Below are 26210 nucleotides of genomic sequence, written 5' to 3'. Positions count from 1 at the left end.
TTATAGTTTAAAATCAGGAAGTGTGATGCTTTTAGCTTTGCTTTTCCTTTTCAAGATTGCGTTGGCTATCTGGGGTCTTTTGTGGTTCCATATAAATTTTAGGATTTTTTTATTTCTATAAAAATCGCCATTAGAATTTTGATAGGGCTTACTTTGAATCTATAGATGTCTTTGGATAGTATGGACATTTTAACAGTATTAAGGCTTCCACCCCATGAACATGGGATATATTTCCATTTATTTGCATCTTCGCCAATTTCTTTCATCAATGTCTTATCATTTTTAGTGTACAAAATTTTATCTCCTTGGTTAAACTTACTCACAAGCATTTTATTGTTTTTGATGCTATTGTGAATGTAATTTTTTCAGATAGTATGTTTTAGTATATAGAAATACAACTAATATTTATACATTGATTTTGTATCCCAAAACTTTATTGAATTAGCTTATGAATCCTAACACTTTTTTGGCAGTCTTTAGGGTTTTCTATGGATAAAATCAGGTCATCTGCAATTAGAGATTATTTTGTTTTTTCCTTTCCAATGTAGATGCTTTTTATTTCTTTTTATTGACTGATTTCTCTGGCTTCAACTTCCAGTACTATGGTGTATAAGAGTGGTAAGAGGGGACATCCTTGTTTGTACCTGATCTTAGGGGATTGTTGAGTATGACATTAGCTGTGGGCTTGTCAATAAAGCTTTTGTTACATTGAGGTATGTTCTTCTATACCCAATTTGTTGAGGGTTTTTATCATGAAATAAGATTGAATTTTGTCAAATGTTTCTCTGCATCTATTGAGATGTTCATATAATGTTAATCTTTCATCCTGTTAATGTGACATATCACATTTGTTGATTGGTGAATGTTGAACCATCCTTGCATCTCAGGTATTTGATCATAATGTGTGGTCCTTTTAATGTGTTATTGAATTTGGTACCACTTTGTTGGGAATTTTTGCATTTATATTCATTAGGACCTGTAGTTTTCTTTACTTATAGTGTCCTTATCTGGCTTTGGTACCAACATAGTATTGGCCTTATTAAAATGAGTTTGGAAGAGTTCTTGATGAAAGAAGTCTTGGCGTAATTCAGTATAGGTCAGAAGATCCAGTTCATTTGGCTGTAACAGACAGCCTCAAGAAGGTATAATAACAGAGGAAAGACCAGTTAACAATCTGGTTACTAGATTTAACATTAAATTCACCTTGTCTCCCAGACCGCATAAAGCCCAGGCTGGGTCACAAATAATATAGTTTCTCAGTTTTAAAAGTTCTGTCTAAAACCATTAGAGACTCCCAACTCTGGGAAACAAACAAAGGGTTGCAGAAGAGGAGGAGGGTGGGAGTATGGGGTAACTGGGTGACAGGCGCTAAGGAGGACACTTGATAAGATGAGCCCTGGGTGTTATACTGTATGTTGGCAAACTCAATTTCAATAAAATATTTAAAAAATAAATAAAATAAAAGTTCTGTCTATAAAGCTAGAAAAATTCTATCCATGATACACAATGCCTTACCTCCTTTTCTTTCTTCTTTCTTTACATCAATAAAATTAATACATTTTTCTCCTTTCTTTTAAGTATTTGGGTTTCTATTGAAATGACCACAGATAGAGTTTGAACTCTCTACCCAGGTGAACTGCCTTGCCCTCTCTTTGGGAGCAGTTTATTAAAGCATGTTGACAGACTTGCCCCTCTTTCCCAAATTCATCAGCTGATGGGGAACACAGATTTTTGTACCTAGTATTCATCTGACTAGGTTCATCAGATGAATTTTTTTAAAAAGACAGCATCACTAACAGTGTTTTAAAATATTCTGACCCTTTGTAGCATCAAAGTTAACGCTAGTTTATAGGATTTCATTGGGTCTTCACAAAGAAAGTAATCAATGACTATTGACATCCCACAGCACAATAGGTGTTAAATTATAGCTACTTATCTATGTGTCTGAGAGGATTTTATTTTACTCCTTATTTAATGAACATTTTCAAGGGAGGGAAAAGCTAGTTCTGGTTCCCATTTTCTTCAGTGTCCAGTAATCATCAAATACAGGAAACTGTATACAAGTTTGAGCACATTTGTTTTATACAATCATTTCAGTTTTGCCTTTATGCTAATCATCATCCCAGAATCTCCACTGAGTGATGTTCTTTAGGATTAGCTGTAAAGACCTTGGAGTTTCAGCTCGATATCGATTTCCCGTTGGATAAATGCTGTTCACACTTAGTAAAAAGGCCAATATTATTGCTAGTTAAAGAAAGGCTAAGAAGCCTGTTCTAGTACTGACAGTCTGGATAACATGTTTGTAAGACTTTGTTAATTCTATTTAACAATGTTATTAAATAAAGACTTGCTTGTCTTCTTCATCTGCAGATCATAAAATGTATAATGATATTCACATTTTAAAACTTAACTGCTATTCTCAAGGTTAAGGCACATTTATGCTTATCTTTTAAGAAGCTGGCTTTTAGGATGATTTTATGATTTGCAAAATAGTTGGCACAGTTTAATAAAGAGCAATCAACTTTTATATAGACGTGACCCATACTTCCAGAGACATTATTTGAAAAATCATCCCAGTTTGTTTTCTTTGATAAATCATTAGAGATTTCATTTGTTATCTTCATTTTAGGAGAAGATTTAAGATCATCTTGTACTTTGCTTCTTTTTTTCCTTGGGTTGTTTTTCTTAAGGTCATTCTACAATCGAAATGAGTCTACAAAGAAGGGGAAAGGAAGGTAGTATTGCTATCTTGTAAGGAACTCAGAGAAAAGATTGAAAGTTGTGTTTTGGGACTAAGAATAGACTCCATCCATTCATTCTGTCCTTACTCTCTATTACTAGAGGTAATTGAGAGTTGACTGGACTTAAATGAATAGTGAATATATACCAAGGCATCTTTTAATATATAAATAGAAATGTTAGATTACTTTCAAGGAAGTAAAAATCTTACTAAATTTTGTATTTTCTTAAAATATAAGCCACCATGCTGGCAAAGTTAGTCTGAGACAAGAGAAACACTAAGTAAGGAATATAAATAAAATAAAGTGTGTGTGTGTGTGTGTGTGTGTGTGTCTGTGAGAGAGAGAGAGAGAGGAAGAAGAGAGGGAGAGAGGATGAAGGAAAAGGAGAGTAAAAGTTAAATGTTTGCTCTCTGAAGACATCATGAGGTGATTTAACCATTTTGATGGGGCTTTCTTTAAATGAACTGTTTCCAAATTTCTTAACCAGAATATGCTGAGCTATATACATAATGTAACCTTTTCCTAGGAATGCAGGGCCATCATTACAAATATCACACAATGACACTCTTAGAAGATACTGAAGAATGTCCAGATAGTTGCCCTTTATATTAACTAAAGTCAGGCAACCAGTTTTTTGGAAGAACTGTCTCCTTTTAATATATATCTATATTAATATATATATTAAATATATATAAGATATATATATATATCTTTGTTATTTTTAGTGCCTAGAGGTAGACTCTCTAATTTTCTTACCTAAACCACGACACCTTTCAAACCCGTATAACTAAAGTTATTAGAAAGATACAAAGTGAAAGCAGTTGCTAAGAAAGAAATTTAAAAGTTCTTGTGAGTGAAATGCATGGAATTTAGCCTGGGAATTTTTGAACCAGTCAAAAAAATGCCTTCTCTCTTCTTCCCCCTTCTCTTTCCTTTCTTTTTCCCTAACCATAATCCAAATTGCTGTACCATTAAATTCTATACATGAAATTCAGTGTAAACTTGGGGTGGGAATGACAAGGGGGAAATTGCAGTAAGGTGACACTAAAGATTGTTTATATGATATATGCATAATAAGGTAAGTGACTCTCAGTAAGAAACATATATCTGTATATAAATGTACATACATAGAGCATATAACTGATGTATAACATATATTTTCATTAAGTAAAATTAATCATGATGAGAAGCAGAATAAATGAGAGTTCTGTTGTTCTACATCCTCACCAGCATTTGCTATTGTCAGTGTTTTAGGTTTTGGCCATTCTCATGGATACATAGTGGTATATCACTGTTGTTTTTCATTTGTAATTTTTTTCTCCTTTTTAAAAAAGATTTATTCATTTATTTGAGAGAGAGTGAGCAAGGTGGCCAAGGGGCGGGGGAAGGGGAGCAGAGGGAGAGGGAGAGGAACAGCCTCCTTGCTGAGACAAAACCCCAAATGGGGCTTGATCTCAGGATCCAAGATCATGACCTGAGCCTAAATCAAGAGTTGGTCACTTAACCAACCGAGCCCGCTGGATGCCCCTGAAATTCTCTAATGACATATGATGTGGAATATCTTTTCATATGTTTACTTGCCATCAGTGCATCTTCTTTGGTGAGGTGTCTATTCAGGGTTTTTGCCCAGTGTTTAATTTGGTTATTCATTCTCTCATTGTTGAGTTTTAACAGTTCTTCATATGTTGTGGATAACAGTCCTTTATCAGATTTGTCTTCTGCAAATATTGTCTCCCAGTCTGTGACTAGACTCCTCATTTACTTGATGTTGTCTTTCACAGAGCACAAGTTTTGTTTTGTTTTTTCCATTTTAATGAAGTTTGGCTTATTAATTATTTTATTCATGGACCATGTTTTTGATGTTGTATCTACAAAGTCATTACTTTTATGGGCAAGGTCATTTGGTTTTCTGCTGTCATATTTTAGGATAGTTCTGTAGTTCTGTGTCTTACACATTGGTCTTTTGAGTATTGGTCTTTTGAGCCATTTTGAGTAAGTTTTTGTGAAAGGTATAAGACTTTTTCTAGATTCATCTTTTTATATGTGGATGTTTAGTTGTCCCAGCACCAAGTGAAAAAAAACTCTTTGCTCTATTTTAGTGCCTTTGCTCCTTTGTTGAGACCAGATAACTATATTTATGTGGATTTCTCAGCTTTGTATTCTATTCTCATTGATCTATTTCTCCATTTTGATACCACCCTGTCTTGATTACCATCTCTTTATAGTAAATCTTGAAGTTGGGTAGGGTCAGGCCTCCAAGGATGTTTCTTCTCCTTCAATATTGTGTTGATTATTCTGAGTCTTTTGCCTTTCCACATAAACTTTAGGATCAGTTTGTCAATATCCACAAATTACTTGCTGAGATTTTGATTGGGATTGTGTTGAATCTATAGATCCTACAATAGTAACTGATTCATTCAACACCTATGTATTGCATTACCTGCTTTGTGCCAGTCTCCATTCTGGATGTTTAGGATATTCCTTTGAAGATAACAAAGATCTTTATCCTCATGGTCCTTATATTCTTGTGGAGGTGACCTAAAAATAAATAAATAAATAAATAAATAATAAATAAATAAATAAACAACAAGCAAATAAGTAAATAAATAAATAAATAAATACAAATGGGTGTAGAGTATATATGTATATATACATATATAAAATAAATAGGTAGATTATCTGGAATGTTATAAAATAATAAAGAGTGGTGAAAAGAATATATACACTAGAGCAAAGTAAGTGAGGTCAAAAGTACCAGTGGTTAAGGGAAGACTGATTTGTAATTTTAAATAGGGCAGTCAAGTGAAGCCTAATTGAAAAAAAGAAATTTGAATAAAGACTTTGAGGAAGTGATAAAAGAAGTGAAAATGTCGGTCAAATGGATTCTGACCAAGTGAAGGGTGCCAAGCATGCCTAGTGTATTTAAGGAACAGCAAGATTAGGATGTGCCCAGTGGAATGGGGAAAATAAAAGGAATGTTCTAGAAATTGAGATCAAAGAGACAACAGAGTTTCAGATCATACAGGCCCTCAAAAGTCATGATGGGGACTATAGCTTTTGTCCTGAGTAACATGTAGAAGTACCCACAGGATTCTGAGCAAAGACATATTATCTGACTTCTATTTTAAAATATTCACTCTGGTTGCTGGGTTAAGGATTGACAGAAAGGGGCAAATATAGATACAAAGAATAGTTAGGAGGCTATTATAATAAAAGGCAAAAGATTATTGTGGCTCAGCATAACAGTGGAAGTTTAGAATAGGTCAAAACCTGTATTTATTTTTAATGTACAGCTACAGATCATTTCCTTATAAGTTAGAAGACAAGGAGCAAGGAGAGGAAGAGGAGGAGGAGAGAGAAAGAGAGAGAGAGAGAGAGGACCACCAAAGGTTTTGGCTAGAGTAGTTGAAAGTATTGGATGTGCCATTGGCTGAGCTGGGAAAGACTGCAGGAGTAGATTTTATAGTTCAGGAGTTCTGTTTTGCCCATATTTATTTGAAATTACCTATTTAGGCAACCAAGTAAAAATGCTGAGTAGATAATTGCATATATGAATCTGAATTCAAGGAGGCCGGGGAGGGAAGGGGAGAGAGAGAAAAAAAAGAGAGAGAAATCTGAACTGGAAATATCAATATGGGATATGTCAGCATATTAATACTACTAAACCCTTGAGACTGGAGAGTTCACCAAGGATATGAGTCTAGAAAGATAAAGAAAGAGGAAGAAGGACTGGGCCCTGGGATACTCCAAGATTAAGAATAAGAATAAGTGAGGGAGCCCGAAGTGGAGTGGCCGGAGAAGTAGGAAAAAAATCATGAGAATATGGTGTCCTGAAAGAGGAAAATCTGTCAAGGAGAGGAAAGTGGTAAACCGTGTTGTAATGCTGTAGGCAGAATCAAGTACAATGAAGACTGAGAATTGACCTTGGGATTTAGCAACATAGAGATCTTTGGTCATCTTGACTAGACTGGTTTCTTGAAAAGGCAAGAATTTTGATTGCATTTGATGAAGACATAAGGAGATCATTTGAAGACATCAAGTGTAGGCAATCCTGTAAGGTTTTTTTTTCCTATGGAGAGAGCATTAATGAATTAATTAATTAATTAAATTTAATTAAAAAGAGGCAGCAGCTAGCAGGGGAATCAAGATGAGACTTTTTGTTGTTGTTGTTTGGATTTTTTTTTAAGGTGGAAGAAATAACTGCATTTTTAGAATAATGACCAAAAAAAGAAGTGATTTGATAATGTTGATGAAAGGATAAAATAGCTGAGAGCAAAATATGATAATATTTGGGGGGATTGGAAAGACTATGTCTAAATAAATTTTTAATTACTAAGTGACAAAGTAAGGTCTACTCTGCAAATTGACCCTTTTTCTTTGCATCCCATTAAAAATTCTGACCCACTTAAGAATGATACCTATTAAATATTGATTTCTTATTTAGTTAACATAACTAGTACTGAATGTGTATTAGGCTTAACATACCATCTAAAATCAATTATATTTTTAAAGATTTGCAACAAAATGCATCTTTAATTGTAAGATAATTTTGAGTGATATTTTTGACCACTTGAGACATTCCTCATTCCATAGTTAGCTTTTCAGAAAGTAAAATAGGTTGAGTCAGCTTTCTTATCCTGAGCAAAAATGCCTTAAACCGAACCCCAGACCCAGGAGCCAAATAAAAAAGTTTAAAATGAAAATACAGTTCCACACTTCTCCAGCACACTCCCAGCTAAACTCATCCCCACCATAAGTGACATCAAGCAGATTCTCTCTAGGGTCCAATACCATGCAAAAAAAAAAAAAAAAAAAATCTATTGGTAATATCAAGGGATCAGACTGGAATTAGAAGTCAGGTGTTTTAAAATGAAGAACATCCTTGCTTGGGTGCAGGTTCAGTCAGGTAGATTCAGGAGGCTCCTCATCTCTTTCAGGGAAGCAAAACATTTTTGACACAAAAGTATATTCGCCCTAAAATAAAGTTATCTTCTTGCTTTGCCCATGAGAATCTGTTGGCTGAGCCTGCACATACATAAATGGCGTTATTTTTTCTTTCATCTGAAATCACATTGTTTTAATGCTTATGAGCTTAATTAACCATACCTACTTAGAGTGGAATCTGGAAGAAGAATCCCAAACAAAACTTTGCTTGGCTGCCCATTCCCATGACCCACAGGGTCTGATCAAAAACTCTATCTATAGACTTGACAGCCCTCGGTGCAGGGAAACCCAAGAATGCATCCCTCTCACCACATTCTCCACAAGAACACTTCTAAAGAGAGCTTTCCTGGGTAGAGTAGAGCTAGAGGTACTACATTTCAGAGCCACAAATCACCGATCCATATTTACAAAGGGTACCTTTCTTAAACAAGGCACCGCGTACATACATTTAAATGCATACGTGGTAATAAATGCATGTTAACGAAATCAATGCAAGTGGATTTATTTGTAGGAGACCATATACTGCAATTACACATAAAATCATATGAAAAATCAGGGACTTTCCAGGTACACTATTAAATAAAAATGATTTCAAAAATAGTTACCCACATGAGCTGCCTTTCAGTTTCTTAAGAATGTGTGCCTACAGGGTTAATATTATATATAAGGTAGACATTTAATGGATAAATTTAAAAGCAGCTAAAGAACATAGCATCCTGTGTATAACTTTCATAATTGTGCGTTCCTCCAGAGATAATGGGTATCATTATCAGCGGCGCCTGTCCTAGGAAACTTGGCAAGGTTATGATTGTTTGTTACAGCTTTGGTTATATTAACATACACATTAATATTTATAAATATTTGATGTCATGTTAATTTTTCATATAAGATGATTTATGTAATGTTGCTGTGCCCTGGTAGAGGGCATTTGCAATATGCTTCAAAAGGGAACTGAATTGATGCATGTTCTTTAAGGGAACTTGCCTGTATATCACTGTTCTTACAATGCATTATTCTGAACAAAAGTGTTTCAAAATAAATTATGTGAATTGTGGATTTACTCCATTAACATTTTAAATAAAACATAAAGGAAAAGATCATGCTGAAACTATTTGCTGCATTTTAAAAAGGAGCTCTGTTCTCCAGAAGCAGGACAAAGTTTACTGAAATACTCTTTTTTCAAAAATGAAGTCCTTAAGAAAGCAGGGCTTTTGAAATTTTGTTTTAAATATTACATAGTCTATATAGCATGCAAACTAGAATATTCAGAGAAGGATATTAACTTGGGATGGAAAGAAAAACTCTGCAATACTCTTGTTTTTCTTACTTTTCCTTTGCTAACGTATTTCTCACTGTGACCAAATTTGAATAGTAAGAAAATTGAATATAAAGTAGGCAGGATATGTATAATAAATAAATCAACTATAAGTTATTAAATGAATATTTGCCCTTGGTGAAAAAAAATTAAGTTGTTTTTAGAAAGTTTAGGCAGCTTTAAGCAGAAAGTTAGGCATATATATGTATATGACTTGAAACCAATAATATATAGTATGAAGAATTTAGACTTACTTAGTATTACAGTAAGGTTTTATAATATAGTTTATCAGTCCACATTACAAGTGGTATTATTAATAATGCTTTAATTATTTTTTTCATTTCATGGTCAAAAGTGCCATTGAATAAAATCTGTTGAAAAATTCTCAAAAGCCCTATTTTATATGATAATTCATTTCTCTATATTAATGATTGTTATCTATTTATTCTTTTTCTTCTATGTAGACATTTTTCAGTACCGACTATAGTTATTGCTATTCGTGGAAGAGCCATTAGTAAAATTTGTGTTTTGATATACTTTTATCTTTTCCAACATCTTTATCCCTTTATTTGTTTCTTTCTGACTATTGAGATCAAGTTTTCTTTAATGAGAACAATTCAACATGTACTTATTTTTCTCCTTTTCTATATTCAAAATGAAACTTTATCCTGTAGAATCTATAAGAATCTATTAAGTAAATTTTAGAACTTTGGAAATCTTGATTTAAAGTATATACATGCCTTGAATTGACAATTTTATTCTTCTAAATTTATCATCAAGTAATAATTGTTACATTTAAGCCACCTCTCACACTATGTTAAGCCTTTAAAAAACTGAAAAGATCAACTCAAGAAATTAGCTTTGATTTGACATTATAAAATTCATTAGCTCTTACTATCCAGTTCACAAAATTAACAGTTAATATGAATTAAGTGTAATGACTTATTCCCCTCATATTTTCATACACAAATTAACTCTGTCATCACAATTATTCACATTACAAAAAAAATTGCAACAGGTCGTGAGGGAGGAAAATGGTTTAATTTGAGGTTACCCAGAAAGATCTGTGGCAACAAAGCATATGGCAAACATGAGAATAAGGGCTATATTCCCAGGTGACAGACAGCTAACATTCCACAAAGTATATAACTATCTGTCATTTTGAATTCACATAATAAATACCACGTGAAAAAAAATGTTGCTAAGGTAAATAGTGAAACAAAGCAGTAAGCAGTGGATATATTTTGTTAAACATAAATAACTTGAGCTTAGGACATTTATGTTCCAAACGTGGAAATCTACTTATGTTCTATAATGTGTAATACAAAGAAAAGGCAAACACGGACATCAGTATTTTTAGAGCACCAGGAATCTGTATTGTCAAATGTTAATCATAATTCATTTCAGAATTCTTCTTGAATGAAAAAAATAAAAATGTAAGAAGTATACTATTGTGTGTGATCAAAAGATTACAAAATAAAGTAACTGAAATCGCCAAACACATCTCCAGAGCCACCCTGTTGGGAAGATGGTAATACACCATCCATTAGGAAAAACCCAGAAATTAAAAACTGTAGGTATAAAAGAATAGATAACTGGAAAAGAGTAATCAGTGAATGGATCCCGCATAAATGTTTCACTTTATATTTGCTGAAGAAAAACCTTTTGACAATTGAGATCTACAAAGAAATCATGTTGACAATATTCTGTGTTACACTGATTCTTTTATACAAGCAAATATGTATTAGGAAAATACTAAAGATTATTAACTGTAGCATTTTTAAAGCATCTTTCTTAAGAGATTATATGCTGCCAATGCCAAGAGACTGGGCTAGCATAGTGTATTTAAAAACAAAGGCTAACTATAAAACTGTTCTAGAAATATAGATTCTATCTATCTATCTATCTATCTATCTATCTATCTATCTATCTATCTATCCTTACACAAAGATAGAGATACACACGGATATGTATGAATATTTGTAGATATCTCCAAATACTCAAATTTATGTTGGGCTAGCTACTGTTGGTTCTATAGTAAAATTTCTAATCTTGCCGTAATATTTCAAGAAAAAAAAACATAATCAGAATAGTTCGCCACTGTCATTAGATTGTATTATTTTTCCAAGTTTAAGCAAACAAATGTTTTTCTTAAATATACTTCAAAAAGAGAGAGAGGTCTGAGAAATCGCATTTACCAAAATAATGTACAACTTAATCAACATCCAGATTTTTATATTTGGGGACAAGTTAGTTATCAAAATTAAAGAAATGATGGCACTTCTAGATAAAGACTTAACTGAATGAAAATACTAAACCTCAAAACAGTTTTTTAAATAAACCACGAAAAAATTCTTTTACTGATATTCTCACCAAAATTTGATATCAAAAAAGATAACCCATGGCAGATCAATACTAGTAAGATTAAATGGATCAAAGTCACATACAGACAAATCACATTTCTTCTTCTGATTAATTCTCAGCCATACAGTGCTGTCACCAAGATGTCATGCCAGGTGTTTGAGTAATAGTGTAATAAATTAAGGCTTCATATGAAATGCAATGTAGACCACTTTTTGAGAAGTGTACTTCCTTAGTCCAAGACACTAAACTCACTCAGGTGGCACGTTTTAATCACTAATTAAAAGAAGGAGTTATTGAATGAGCATGGAGGGCTCAACACAATATATCATTACAAGAGAGAACCAGTTTATCAGTCCTGTATGCTTTGTTTCGCAACTTTAGATCTGTGTGGATGGTATTAAAATTTAAGACAAAGCTGAAAGATTATAGCATGACTTCACACAAATTATTATATTTACCTATGACTAAAATACTTTATTTTGGTTTTTGCTACATGAATGGAAGAATAATAACTTAATAAATGAAAGATATTAATAAATTCTCAATAACGTTTTAAAACTTAAAATTGCTATTTCATTCGATTCTCACAATATCTTATGACATAAGCAGATCTAGAGAGGACTTTCTGTTACTTCTTGTGTGGTAAATTTAATCCCAGGCTGACATAAATCGTTATTTGACAAACAGTTCGGTTTGTTGGTGATGAGAGGGATCCTTGGTGTATCAAGTGGATTTTTGGCCATAATCATCTCCATAAACTACTCTAACCCCTTCTAGTTCTCTACTACCTGAACGTGTTAACATAAATTAAAAACCTAAAGGTAGTGAAGGTTGAGAAGATGAAGAGTAGACAGAGGAATTATTTTCTATAATTTAACTCTGAACATATGCCATATTGATAACGCATAAAACTATGTGCCCAGTACGGTCATATAATAGTGTATTGATAATTACAGATCACAACAAAATATGGTTTTTTTTTAAAAAGTTTTTATGCATTTATTCATGAGAGACACAGAAAGAGAGGCAGAGACATAGGCAGAGGGAGAAGCAGATTCCCTGCAGGGAACCCAATGCAGAACTTGATCCCAGGACCACCCAGGAACACACCTGAGCTGAAGGCAGACACTTTACCACTGAGCCATCCAGGTGTCCCCAAAATATGTTTATCTGTATAATATGTATCCATTATGAAGATAAGCAAAATTAATAAAGTAAGATCAGGCCATTGTTCACTTCTCTTCCAATTTATGTTTCTTCTTTTACGAAATCCTTTTTAAGATAACTTTCCTATCATGAGATATTATTTCCATAAAGAAGCAAAGATTATGTGTTTATTTTCTACTCCAGTTTCAGTTCTCCACATTAAATTCTGCCTTTAAGAAGAGCTATAGGTGATAATTTTAGGGTTAATCTGTTACTGCATGATTAAATATAAAAGGAAACAATTCAAAAGTCACAAGAATGAAAACTAACAGAATGCACAAGGGGTCAATAAGGATGTGTATTTTTCTTTCCACTGTGATCTATTACTATTCAGAACAATTGATTAGACAGGTTCATTATTGTTTTGCAACCACATATAAACCATTATTATCCACATTTACTCCCTAAGGTGTTCTCATGGACAGTTTTTCAATGATTTGTCATTTCAAGGAGCAGCAAGCTTACAATTCACTCTGCTTAACTTTCCTATCCTTTAAAGAGGATTACTAACTTCTGCATATTAAAGGCCATTGGAACAGCAACAGCCTTCCTGGAAATATTGTATCAGAGTCACAGATGTTTATCATCCCAAACTATATCCTTAAAACAGTGATTTAACTCTATCCTGCATAGATTACTAAAGAGAGAACTATCATTCTAGAACTGAAATCTTTTGCAACTTTAGCCTCAAACCATCATTTTAAAGTATGTGCTGATGGTTGCAGTAATTTTGTTTAGAGAAATAGATAGAGGAATTGTGACATGTCCTATTTGGGGCAATTTTATTTTAAATCTGTACAACACGTAAAATACAGAAAGATGAATAATCTTGCTATGGAAGAAGACCTAGAGATTTGTTGAGTTTAATTTTTTCACATTGTAAAATAGCTAACTTTTCTCAAAAATCAACTCAAGCAACAAAAAGATGTCACCTTTCTGAAATTTTCATTAGGGTCATGTTGAGTTTTTTAAAGAGGTAATTCCCTTTCATTAAGCTCAAGTTTCTTTTTTTTTAAGATTTTATTTATTTATTTATGAGAGAGACAGAGAGAGAGAGAGGCAGAGACACAAGCAGGCTCCATACAGGGAGCCCAACGTGGGACTTGATCCCAGATCTCCAGGATCACGCCCAGGGCTGAAGGCAGTGCTAAACTGCTGAGCCCCCTGGGCTACCCCAAGCTCAAGTTTCTATTTCTTTCTGCATATGATTTTACATAGGTGTATAAAAGGTAAACTAACTGGGGCACCTGGGTGCTCAGTTGGTGGAGCATCTGGCTCTTGATCTCAGGGTTGTGAATTCAAGCCTCACATTGGGCATGAAAATGAAATAAAATAAAAGGCAAACTGACTTATAAGCAAAACTGATCCTACTTCTATTTCTGTTAAAGAGGAAGTATGTGTCATTATTAAGTGTTTGGGGTCTGGAATCAGGCTTACTAATATAAGTGGCTCTTCCACTTACATTGGATAAATTGGTTACTATTCAATTTACTCATCTTTTATAAAGACTTGTATATACTATTGGAAGGAGTCCTTTGCTTTTGGAACCCACCCCTTTCCTGACTCAGGTCCTCTTGAGCTCTGAGGCAGGTCCCTCCTGCTCTTGTCCCCCACCAGTCCCTCTCCATCTGTGGTAAGACACCACTGGAGGAGACTGCGGTAGAGCAGTAGTGAATTAAGAGGGCAGAGGTAACCAGACCAGCACCCTAAGATCAACCCCATCCCTGGCCCCAGCTATGTGGTCCACCCTAGAGCCTCACCACCACCACCATGAAGTGCTCCCTGCCACGAGGTGCCTCAGAGGGCCCTGCCCTGGGCAGTCCCTGTAAGCTTATGCCAAGGTGGGTGATGTGTCTCAAGGCTCTACTGAGAATGCCCCCTAGGACTCCCCTCCAGGGGAGGGGCCCCTGTACCCACATCCAGGCAGTATCTGGGGAGGCTGGGTCTTCCTCCCGAGTAGTTCTAGCCCAACCCTTCATGGCTGAGGGAGGGCTGTGAGGCCCAAAGGAGGGAAGTCACCAAAAATAATAATAATAGTAATAATAATAATAATAATAGGAAATAATAGTAACTAGTTTTGAAGTTGCCATGAGGATTATATGAGTTAATGCACGTTGCGTGTTGAGCACAGTGTCTGAACATGTGCAGTCACATCGAGTTATGAGGAGGAGTCAGAGGAGAAAGAGGACCAAGTAGACTAGCAATAATTATAGTAAAGATAACATAAAAAGATTTATTCTAAATGTTTTCCCCACTATCTGTAATAAGGACTTTAAATTTGTAATGTAAGGGAAAACAACATCACGTCCTTCATATATTAATAGCACTTCGTTAAAAGTCACATCCTTCAGAGAAGGAAGTGGTGTTGGCAGAGTAGAAATAACGATATGCATTAAAACTTAAAGGCTTTTAATGTGAGCAATACTTCTGAAAACTATCTTAGAAATAGTGTGGGATGCTAACCTTTAAATGCATAGCTTCCAAATGAAGCTCTTAATTTTTTTACCTCAGTTTCATTGAGAAATAACTGACGTATACTACTGTGTGACTTTAAGGTATACAGCACGGTTTGATTTGATTTGCGTATATTATGAAATGATTATCACAAGGAGTTTACCCAATATCTGTCTTCTCATATAGATACAATAGAAATTTTTGAAAAGAAAAAAAAGACTTTTTCCCCCCTCACATTGAGAACTCTTAGGAATTACTCTCTTAACTTTCCTATATATCCCATAGCAGTGTTAGCTATAGTCATCATGTTGCACATTCCATCCCTAGTACTTACTTATCTTATAAGTTTGTACCTTCTGACCCTGTCCTCCAAGGGTGGGCACATAAATATTCACAATTCTTATATCTTTTTGATATCATTTGTTAGACGTTATATAATGACCTTCTTTGTTCCTTTTTACCATTTTTAGTTTAAAGTCTATTTTGCCTGATGTAAGAATGGTTTCCCCAGCTTTTTTTTTTTTTTTTTTTTTTTTGGTTACCATTTCCTTGAAATATCTTTTCCATTTCTTCATGGTCAGTCTATATGTCTTTAAGGCTAAAGTATCTTGTAGATAGCATATTATTGGATCTTATTTTTTTAATCTATTGAGCTATTCAGTCTCTTAATTATAGAATTTAATCCATTTATGGTTAAAGTAATTATTGATAGGTAAAAACTTACTATGCTCTTTTGTTCATTGTTTTCTGGTTGTTAATAGATTCGCTGTTCCCTATTTCTTCTCCTGCTTTGACTTTTTAATTCTTTTGGGATTTTTTGTTTGTTCGTTTGTTTTTTTGTTTCTGTTTATTTGTTTTTTGTAATATAAATACAAGATTTTCCTTTCTGGTTACCATGATGCTTACATAAAATATCTTGAACTTGTAATACCATACTTTAACTGATAACAACTTTACTTCAACAGAATTTGTAAATTGCACAATTTTACTTCTACCGCTCACATTTTAGATTATTTTACAATTCATTTGTGTTTTATATCATGTAACAAATAACAGATTATAATTATAATTATTTTATTATTTCTTTTTTTAAAACTTTCAAACCAGAGTAGTAAGTGATTTATGCATCACTGTTACCATATTGCACAATCCATTTATAAGCTATATATTATCAATACCTGGGATATCTACACTACCTTTTTGTGGTTTAATGATGTTAATTAAAACATTCTCTTACTTCCATTCAAAGTAAAATTCTCTTTAGCATTTTTTGTAAGGTAGGTCTGGTGATAAGGAACCCCTCAGCTTTTGTTTGTTTGGGAAAGTCTTTATCACTCCCTGTTTCTGAAGGACAGCTTTGCCAGGTATACGATTCTTGGCTCACAGTTACTTTCTTCCAATCCTTTGAATATATTATCCTATTCTCTCCTGGACTGAAAAGTTTCTGCTTAGAAATCCACCGGTAGCCTTATGGGGGTTTCCTTGTATATAACTTGTCTATTTCTCTTGCAGCTCTTAAAATTCTTTTTTGTCTTTGTCCTTTGACAGTTTAATTAGAATATGTCTCAATGTAGCCCTATTTGGTTTCAACCTATTTGGGGTCATTTGGGCCTCATGGATCTGAATGTCCATTTCTCTTCCCTGGGTTCAAGAAATTCTCAGCCATTATTGCTTTAAATATGCTTTCTATCCCTTTCTCTTCTTCCTCTGGAATTCCTATCATGTGAATATTATTCCTTTTCATTGTGTCCCATAATTCACAGGCTTTCTTCACTCTTTGTCATTCTTCTCTATTCTTGCTCCTCTGATTGGGTAATTTCTAATGTCCTATCCTCCAGGTCACTGATCCTTCGGCATGGTTGAGTCTACCTTTAAAACTCTCTGTTGAATTTTTCAGCTCAGTAATTATATTTTTCAACTTTAAGATTCTTGTGTGTGTGTGTGTGTGTGTGTGTGTGTGTGTGTTGGATGGTTGCTTGTTGAACTTCTCATTTTGTTTATGCATTATTTTCCTAATTTCATTCAATAATCTTCTGTGTTTTCTTGTAATTCATTAAATTTCCTTGAGAGGATTATTCTGAATTCCTTGTCTGACAGTTCCTAGAGCTCCATTTCTTTAGGGTCAATTAATTGAGCTCTATTAGCACCCTTTGGTGGTATCATATTTACCCGATCTTTCATAATACTTGATTGTTTACATTGGTTATCTGTGCACATGAGTAATAGCACTTGTCTTCCAGACTTTATAACTTTGCTTTGATAGAAACAGTCCTTCGCCAGTCATCTTAGTTTTGGATTCTAGCTGTGTTGGTTGATAAGCTGTGTCTTGGGCTGGTAGGGCCTGCTATTATGGCCTGTTTTGGAGCAAGCAACTGTTTGAGTTCTGACGATGGGGATATGACTGTGTGCCACTGGCTGAGAACAGTTAAACAGGACTGCTGGCTTGGTTCCCTATCCCAATGGAGATGAAAAATGAGCTCCATGGTTTCCTGGATTCTCTGGTTGGGCTTATTAGATGGGCTTAGCCTCACCCTCTTGCTTCCATGTTCTAGAATTCACTCGGTGATGTCTTTTTCTTGAATCGTTGTTAGTTGTTCTTCTTGTGAGGGAGACTGAAGTCAGGAGCAACCTGTGTTGCCATCTTGGTGATGTTTTTCCCCTAGCATTTAATTTTTTAAAAAATATTTTTTAAAATATATTTTTAAATTAAATATATATATTTAAATTTCTATTAAAAGCTATACATGTTGAGCCAGTTCCTATACCATCTCACCCAAAGTATCTTTAATTTCCTGTAATAAATAGAACTAATACATATTTAAAGTTTCATTCAAAATCTATACAAGTTTGGTCTCATACATATGCTATTAAACAATATAGTCAGCAAAAATTTGTACCCAATAATCCAACTACAGAAGAGAATTGAAAATTCTATTTGAATTTACAACTTATTGATTTTACTGCTCTTAGAAAGAATGATTCAAGATCTAATTTTGAAGTGTCACTGAATTTTCAGCTGGAATATCTTCAAACAGATATCCTCACCCTCTTAATTTTGTGGATTTTGGTTTCTTCCTGAAATGGAAATGTGTCACTTTTGAAAATAATTCAACTATAGTTATTTGCAACAACCTCTCTTTAATAGGCTTATGATAAAAACTGAAATATCTATTAGCTTTATGCAAAACATTGAGCCCAGGGCAATACTTCTCAAACTTCCCTGCAAGTAGGAATACTCTGGAAAGCCTTGTTAAAAATGCTAGCTTATTGGTTGTGTCCTTGGAGATTCTGATTCCATAGGGCTGAGGTAAGAGCCAGGAATGTATATGTTATTAAGAACTCCCAGGTGATTCTGATACAGGTGATCTAAAGGTCGCAGTTAGAACCCTGTTGATCTAGGACTACCACAGATTTTGTCATCTTGTTTATTATCAAGCTAATCTTTACATTTTAATATAGAATCTCTTTGTTATCAAAACCTTTATAGTAAAAGTTGATTTCTAATAAGTTTGAAAATAAATATGACTCGTACTATGGCCTGATTTAAATGTAATTTCCAAGTAACACTATAAACTCTTGAGGCAAGTTTCCAGTACTCACTCATCAGTGTAAATAGACCAAAGGTGATGGCAGAACTCCATTAAACCAGGATCATTAAACCAAGACTCTAACCTACGAAACTCACACACACACTCTCTCTTCCTTCCAGCATCCTTGTGGTTTCTCTTCAGTTTAAGCTGTTCTCCCTTCTTTCTCCCCAACTCAGATTCTCTCTCTGCCAATTTCCTCCCTTTTGATAGACTCTTAGCTCATAATCTTCTCATGGCCTACTTTTTTTTTTTTTTTTTTCCTCCTAGATATCTTATCCAAGGATAAAAGAGGGGAAGGACATCCTGGCCTTTCATAGATTTTTGTGGATTAAAACTGGTGGATTTGGAGGCAAGGGCTAGGAAAATAGTGTTAAGTAAACAGAGAGAAATTTGGATGGTTCCAATGGCCAGCCCAGAACCTTCTCCTAGTCTGCTTAAAAAACACCTGGCTTCTTAGATTTTTTCCCTAAACCAAACAAAACTCAGAACTATATCTTCCTCAGAGAGATGAAAACTCAGATCATATGGCCTGTCAGAACTTGCTTATTCCAATCTGAGTCCTTTAGCCATTTCATGGCCTTAATCTACAATTCTCCTCTTTTAGGGATTTATCATTCTATACAGCAAATCGGGGTTTGCTGTCTTAATGTAATGTAAGCCATACACACCAAGTCTCAGCCAGGAGAATACCTAAAATGTAGAAATACCTTTTTGTGCCCCATTTGAGAAGACTTGTACTGGGAGTAGTATATTTCGTGTGTCATCTTTAAAACAAACATCCAAACAGATAAACAATTCCACAACCCATGAAGATGATTGCTTAGCCTTCCAGACACAAACTCATGTGAGTTTGATCTAATTTACTTGTGAAATATGGGTTTATGAATGATCCAGTTTCAGTCTCTTAGAGAAATCAGTTCTGAGTCAAACACAGACTTAGAATGAAGAAATAAAGAAGACACAAAATATCAAAAACCTGTGTGTATTTAAATTTTCTGAAGTCTTAAGGAAGCTATGTGTCTCACTATCTCCATTTCAAGTGGGTACAATGGTCTATGATATGCCTTGCTATTTTGAGAAAATAGTGTCTGAACATGAACTGCATCATAGATGTGTGTGTTGAGAGTAGCAGTGGCATCGATGATGTGAAGAGCTTTTCCTTCCCAACATTTTCAGACAGAGATGGGACTTCTAAAATCAGTCACACACACACACACACACACACACACACACGCACAGAGGCAAAATGTGAGTCTCACCTCTCTGCTTACCTGTCTTTAGCTGATATTTCACAGACAGAAGTTTTGTGAGCCTGAACCCTAAATGATCTGTTAATGATTTGGGATTTTAAACAGTTCCCTCTGAAAGGTGGTTCTTGTAATCAAGTTTGACATGAAAATAGTACTGTCATTAAATTCAAGGAAATGCCATAGTTTAATGCTTAATCACATTACATTTAAGATAATTTGTACGTCATGAAGCTATATTTTGGAAACATGAATGCAAACTTTACTACTGAGCAGACCGTAGATCTACCTAGACTTTTAGCCTCTGAGCACTTTGGTATTGAATTGTAGTTTCAGGAAGTTGGTGTAGAAAAAAAATGCCCATTTATTAATTATATTTAAAGGCTTTGGAGAATACATACATGTAATTAAAATGCCAATGATGACAAATAATAGTGCCATGATTAATTTCTTGCAGAGCCAGTATCTTTCTTTCAAGGAAAAAATTCTTGCCCCTTCACCTAGCTGATGAATTCCCAGGAGTATTCCTAGACTCCAACTTGAAGCATTTTAATGTGTTTTTTTTTTTTTTTAATGCAGTTCCGATTGTTTGTCTTACACATTTTTGTGTGTAGATGTTGTCTGGGTGATGGAAGGTAGGGATTAAACTGGGTTTCTTACAGGGTCAATTTACAGGGTCAATTCAAAAGGACTGAGCAGATAAATTTACATTTTCAAGCTAAATCATTAAAATTATGGTGAGTAATACATCTTATAAAGATATTAACATACACCTAATAGGTCACCCACACCCACGGCAGAGTTTTAGTACTTCTCAGTAATTCCATTTACTTGACATAAATGGTTTTGTCTGATTGCTCTAACCTATCATGATACCTTGAGCAAAACAACTGATGTCATTCAATAAGGAGTTAGGATCCATTAAAGAGAAGCCCATTATAACATTTTATACAATCTACAATGCAAATGAGAACACTGTTTAAACATAAAATTGGGAAAGAAAATCTGAAGGAGGCTGAGTATTTCCTAAATCAAAAAAAAAAAAAAAAAGCTAGTCTTGACTCCTAAGATTTAAAAAATATCCTGCAAAATATCAACCCAAAATTGTGGAATACCTCTTTGTCTTCCCAATCTAAGGATTCTAACTTCTCATAATGCACAGAAAGATCTTCCAGCAAGAACCCCCCTCCACATACAGCATTGTGTTAAACTTCCTCCAATTGTTCAGCTAATTCTTATGCTTCTCCAATTTTACTGGATATGATGTTTTTATTGGGGTTCAGGGAAGCATGGCTAATGACATCAGCAAGCTTTGTGATTTCTCGCTGCCAGTTTTCTACACAACTTACACTTTTGTCACTCAAACGGCACCAAATTGCTCCAACAATTAATCTTAAAGCGCAGGAGCAGGGGGACTTTTAAATGGACCCCTTCTTGGGATTTTGTGTTAAAAACAGAAAAGTTCCCATGAGTGAAGGGGGTAAGTGAGCTTCTCCAGCCTCTGCTCTCCCCCAGGTCTCACTCTTCTGTGCCACCCCCTCCCCAAAGGAATGAATTACATTTCTCTTCTTGTCCTTTAAATGAATAGCATAGTTTGGGTGAAATTATCGGGCAATTGCATGCCTTTTATGCAGATAATGCTATTTGATGAAAGCGGTGTTTTGATCTGCTAAGGATAATACAGATCCAGGGTTGGATTCATTGGTGAGAGTAAAGCTGTCTTCTGTGATAACTTCATCTCAGCATGAGGTCAGTCGGCGAAAACTAGGATGGAGGATTAAAAAATGACACAGTCGGAGCAGTATTCAGTTCCCTGCTGTGCTCCTGGCTGCACACTATAGCTTATGTTTCTGATCTGTTATGGTATTGTCTGCCTTTCTCTCTCCGAGCAGAAAGAGATTGCTTAAAACTTTTCTTTTTTCAGCTAGAGGGATTAGTTCTGTGCAGCTTTTTTAATTAAAGAAACTGTATCTTTTTCAAGGCAATTGAAAGCTGCAAGGGAAGGACCATCAACATCCATAACTCAGTACTATTATCTGTAAAAAGTGGGAGCTCTAAATTTGATATTCAAACACAGGAAAAGGGAGCTCTAGAATTCTGGTTGTGTTCTTAACCTTCCTTGATGCCTTCGATCCCCAAATGAGGAACAGCAAACACATTATTTGGGCTAAGTCCCCAATATGCTCCCATAAGTCGTAACTTCCCTCCGCTTTGCGTTTTGAGCGTGGCCGAGCTTGCTTAATTAAATCTTGATGATGAGAGCGAAGTGCCCTTGAAAATTGTGTGAGAGGAAATAGGTTGGACTATATATCTTTTTCTTTACCCAGAGATCATTTTTAAACATTTCCATTCTCCTGAAAGTGATAACAGTAGAAAACGTCTGCTTAATATGGGCAATTTGCATTTAAACAGTGCAAAGTACGACGTTATGGTACTTTATCACCATGCACCTCCGCATTTGTGATAAGCGGTCATCATCTTTATTAATCTGAGGGGGGCATGGATTGGATCTAGCCAAAGTGATGATGCATTTGTCAGGACGTATCCATTTGAGTTGAATTTATAGCTCAATTTAACCCAGGTTAATGTCGAAAATCCTCAAATGTTTCAAATAAGGCCCATATGGTTATCACTTTACAAAGCATACAGGCTCTGCGCTTCGGTTGCTATATACACATCTCCAACTAAATTCCATGCCACATCAATTAGAAACAGTCCTCCTGAGCAGACAGGAACAAACAGAGATTGTTTCCCCAATACCAGCTGAACCCTTGTCTTGCAGAAATGAAAAGCAGTCATCTTAGGCTCTCCACTTCTTACCATTAAAAGTCCAAAGGAATTCGGTAAACAATAAGGGTGTCAGGGTATCATATTTAATAGAAAATACTCTGGGTATCTGCATTTGATAGGTGCCTACTACCAATTTTTCCAAATTTCCGTATACACAGTTCACTGAAAAAGAGGAGAACAAAATCTGATATCTTGGCTTTTCCCCATTATTCTTGTCTTTACTTCAGACTATGTGTCTGAGAAGTCAACCAAGTTCAGAGGTGAATCGATGTGGCTTAATATCATAACTAGAATTTTTAAACTATGTGCCATTAAAAAACCGGATGACCAGAAAGTGGAGAAGTGTACTTAATATTTTTGAAGTTAATCTTATGTATGACCTATCCTTTTTTTAAAAGAAAATCAGAATGAATAGGGTGAAAATATTTTATTCATGCATTCACTCATTCATTCAACAACCACTTAATGAACATCTTCTGTATGGCAGCCCTTTGTGCTGCTAAACCCCGTGGTTTTAAGGAGCTATTGGAAAAGGCCCATATAATAAAGCAGTGGCAGTATTTATTACATGCAGAAAATACTGTGGAAACTCTTCCAAGGGAGGGAAGTAACATTAATAGGCACTTTAAAAATAGGTGTTTCAGAAGCTGGGAGTACTGGACATCCCAGACTCAGGAGTGGGCAAAGGGAAGAGAGAGCAGGACACTTCTGGGAAATGAAAAGGTGCTTTGTGGGACTACAAATAAATTCAGTCACTCGATGCCTAGAGTTTTAATCTATATCTACAAGTTAACTTATAGACTGGATCCTGAAATATCTATAGGACATCATATTATTAACAAAATTGTCTTCCGTCATCAATTAAACCTTGCCAGCAGCTAGTGTCTACCTTAAATACACTAGATATTGTATATGTTGTATTCCTTAAATATGGTGTATATATGCTGCTTATTAAAAAGCTGTCCATAGAAAATGTGACAGAGCTTAAAGGGCACTTTCATGCTATTAATGACTGAGGTTTCATCTTTCAGCATGGAATAATGTGGCACATTTTAAACACATATGTGGAATTAGACCAAAATTGAAAGTGCCACATGAGAAAGGATGCTCCTGTGTTCAAAATCCTTCAAGGAACTGGGTTTTTTCTATGTGATGGAAGCAAAACCAAGGCAGCACTTGGGTTGGGCTCTGCAAATACCTTTTCACGGAGCGAGGGTGGGAGCCACGTGTAGGCTCTGTGTATCCAGTGGAACACAAACCCGCGTACTGGAAAAGCATGGGCCCGTTTAAAGGTTCATTTGTCCGATCACCAGTTCACTGGGTAGCCCCGAAATGGATTTGCATGGAGAGGCCTTTCTTGCTTTAATTAAGGTAATGAAAGCATATTTTCCACCACCAATAGTCAATTTTATGACTTGATCGGTGATCAAAATAGAAGATTTGTTTTACAGTGTCTCTCAACCTAACAGCAAACATCTGATAACAACTTTAGAGCTACTTGAGAGACTTCGGTGTAGAAGTTAGGTTCTAGTGCTGTAAATTGCTCCAGATTCGTCGTTTGCAAAGTGATTTAACACTCCAAGTGCCTAGGACTCTGGCTGGGCTCTTCCTTCCCCAGACTGCCAGCTTCAGCCTCTGTGTTAAGCTGCTCATCACTTATTGTCCTCAGTTGAGACATAACATCCTTTTGGAAGTAATATAGATTATTGGCTTTCCTGATCTCTTCGAAGGGTCAGCGGGAAGTCCTAAATGTCTAAACTGTGGCTCCCTGAGTCATTTCCCCCCTTCCTTAGCAGCGATGTGAGCCCTACAGTCAGGCCGTTCTTGCCTCGGTTTGCTAGAGCAGATGTAGTAACACCAAAGGATGCCCACGCGTGGAGCGGTGCCCAGGAACCTCCTGGGAGAGCCTCCTACCTGCCTGCCCGGTGCTCCCCTTCTGCACGCCTCAAAGCCCCGCATGTCAAGGGAGGAAGTGGCTGCCGAGACCGGCTGCGCCCCACGGGAGGGAGCCAGGAACAGCTGCCACCCAGCCTCCACGGCTCCAGGCTGGACCTGTAGGACGGGAGGCGAAAACTGACAGCCCCCAAAGCATCAGCCCCCAGGGGAGGCTCACGTGATACCGACTCAAAGGGATCGGCACCACCTTCAAGTGAGGAGCGACCCTCCCCTGAAGTGGGGAGTTGATGGAGCCCCAGAACAGGGGCTGGTGGCCCAGCCTCAGCAGCAGGGCCAGAGCCTGTCCCTTCCCCACCCCATCTCAGTCCTGAGGGCACAGCCTTTCCTTCCTAATCCCAAAGTGGTTCGGTCTCTGATCTGCCTCCCCAGCAGGCCGTAGGGGTTTGCAAGGGCCGCAGGCGTGCATTTCCAGGTGTGGGGGTAGGGGCTGCAAGGGGAGCTCGGCAACGATTTTTTTTTTCCGGAGAGCTGCGTATCACTGTGACAAGGGGGCCCCACGGGAGGTCGATGCCGCCAGCTCGGCCCCATTATCCTGTGCACGACCGACCAGCTGCCTTAACGCGGCAAAGTCACCAGCCGCGCCGGCAGAGTTTGCTGTGAGCAGCCAGAGGTTTGCAAAGCAGACAGCCACGTCTTGCATTTCTTCTCCCGCTCAGAGTTTTTATTGCAGCCGAGGGCACGGCGTGATCTCCCCACCGTCCCCGCCCTCCCCTGACGACTGCTCAGCGAGGCAAAAAGCCTGATGGTCACGTAGCAAGCCGCCTCTCTGCTTTCCAAGGATGCATTCGGAAGAGAAAGCGTTGGTATAGTTGGGCACTGTACAACATCAGCTTTCCCCAACCACCTCGAATGATGGAACTTCTTTGTTAGTGAGAGAAAAAACAAACAAACAAAAAACAACCCACCACCCACGAAGCCTCAAACTTAACACACGTAAACTGCCTGGATTTCGGGCTTAGCCTTCCACTCGCAGACAGTGGTTGAGGACACCCCGTGGTGTGGCACAGAGTGCAGGGGCCTGGGTGAACGAGTTCTAGAGTTATTTTGTCTATGTTGCAAACAAATAGTGTGAACGTTCAGCATCACATACTGGAAAACTTTGAATATCATGTAACGGGGAGCTGGGCTAGAGACAAGCTTCAAGATTTATTACCATTTCTAAATTTTATGAGTTCTATTGTTTCCTATGCTCATTACCAGCTTTAGCTATAATGAGGGCTGAAAAGAGAAAAGAGCTGAAAAGAAGAAACATGCCACTCCCCCCCCCATACACACACACACACACACACACACACACACACACACCTCCTGCCTGTTCTACCGGCAATTGACTTCCTCTGTTCTGGCCTCTTTAGGACGCGTCTTATCTCTTGTGTGTGTGTGTGTGTGTGTCTATTCCTAGATAATAAGGTACAAAAGAGCAAGGGGGAGTGTTACATGGACACTTAAAGTTTTGAACACTTAAGATGTTTTTGTGGGAACTGGGCTACAAAGGTGATTTATGCAACACGCTTCGGGTTTCCTTATGATCAGATCATCAGGGATGCAAATTTTCAGCAGCTGGTGTGACTGTCATGTAATATCTGCAGTACAGCTTCACAAT

The 26210-nt window shown here is 36.3% G+C and overlaps 1 long non-coding RNA gene across 1 annotated transcript in view; it reads right to left on the bottom strand.

Annotated features, from left to right (window-relative positions):
- Positions 1-26210, bottom strand: part of LOC112675258 (uncharacterized) — a 73039-nt gene that overhangs the window by 44562 nt on the left and 2267 nt on the right. The window contains exon 2 of the long non-coding RNA XR_004805888.2: positions 5182-5279. This is a non-coding gene — a long non-coding RNA (uncharacterized LOC112675258). The remainder of the gene's footprint in view (positions 1-5181; positions 5280-26210) is intronic.

The sequence above is a fragment of the Canis lupus genome, chromosome 16 (genome assembly GCF_003254725.2).
Source record: "Canis lupus dingo isolate Sandy chromosome 16, ASM325472v2, whole genome shotgun sequence".
NCBI classification, from domain to species: domain Eukaryota; kingdom Metazoa; phylum Chordata; class Mammalia; order Carnivora; family Canidae; genus Canis; species Canis lupus.
The sequence above is the reverse complement of the archived record's forward strand: the minus strand, read 5'-3'. Positions and strand labels throughout refer to the sequence as shown.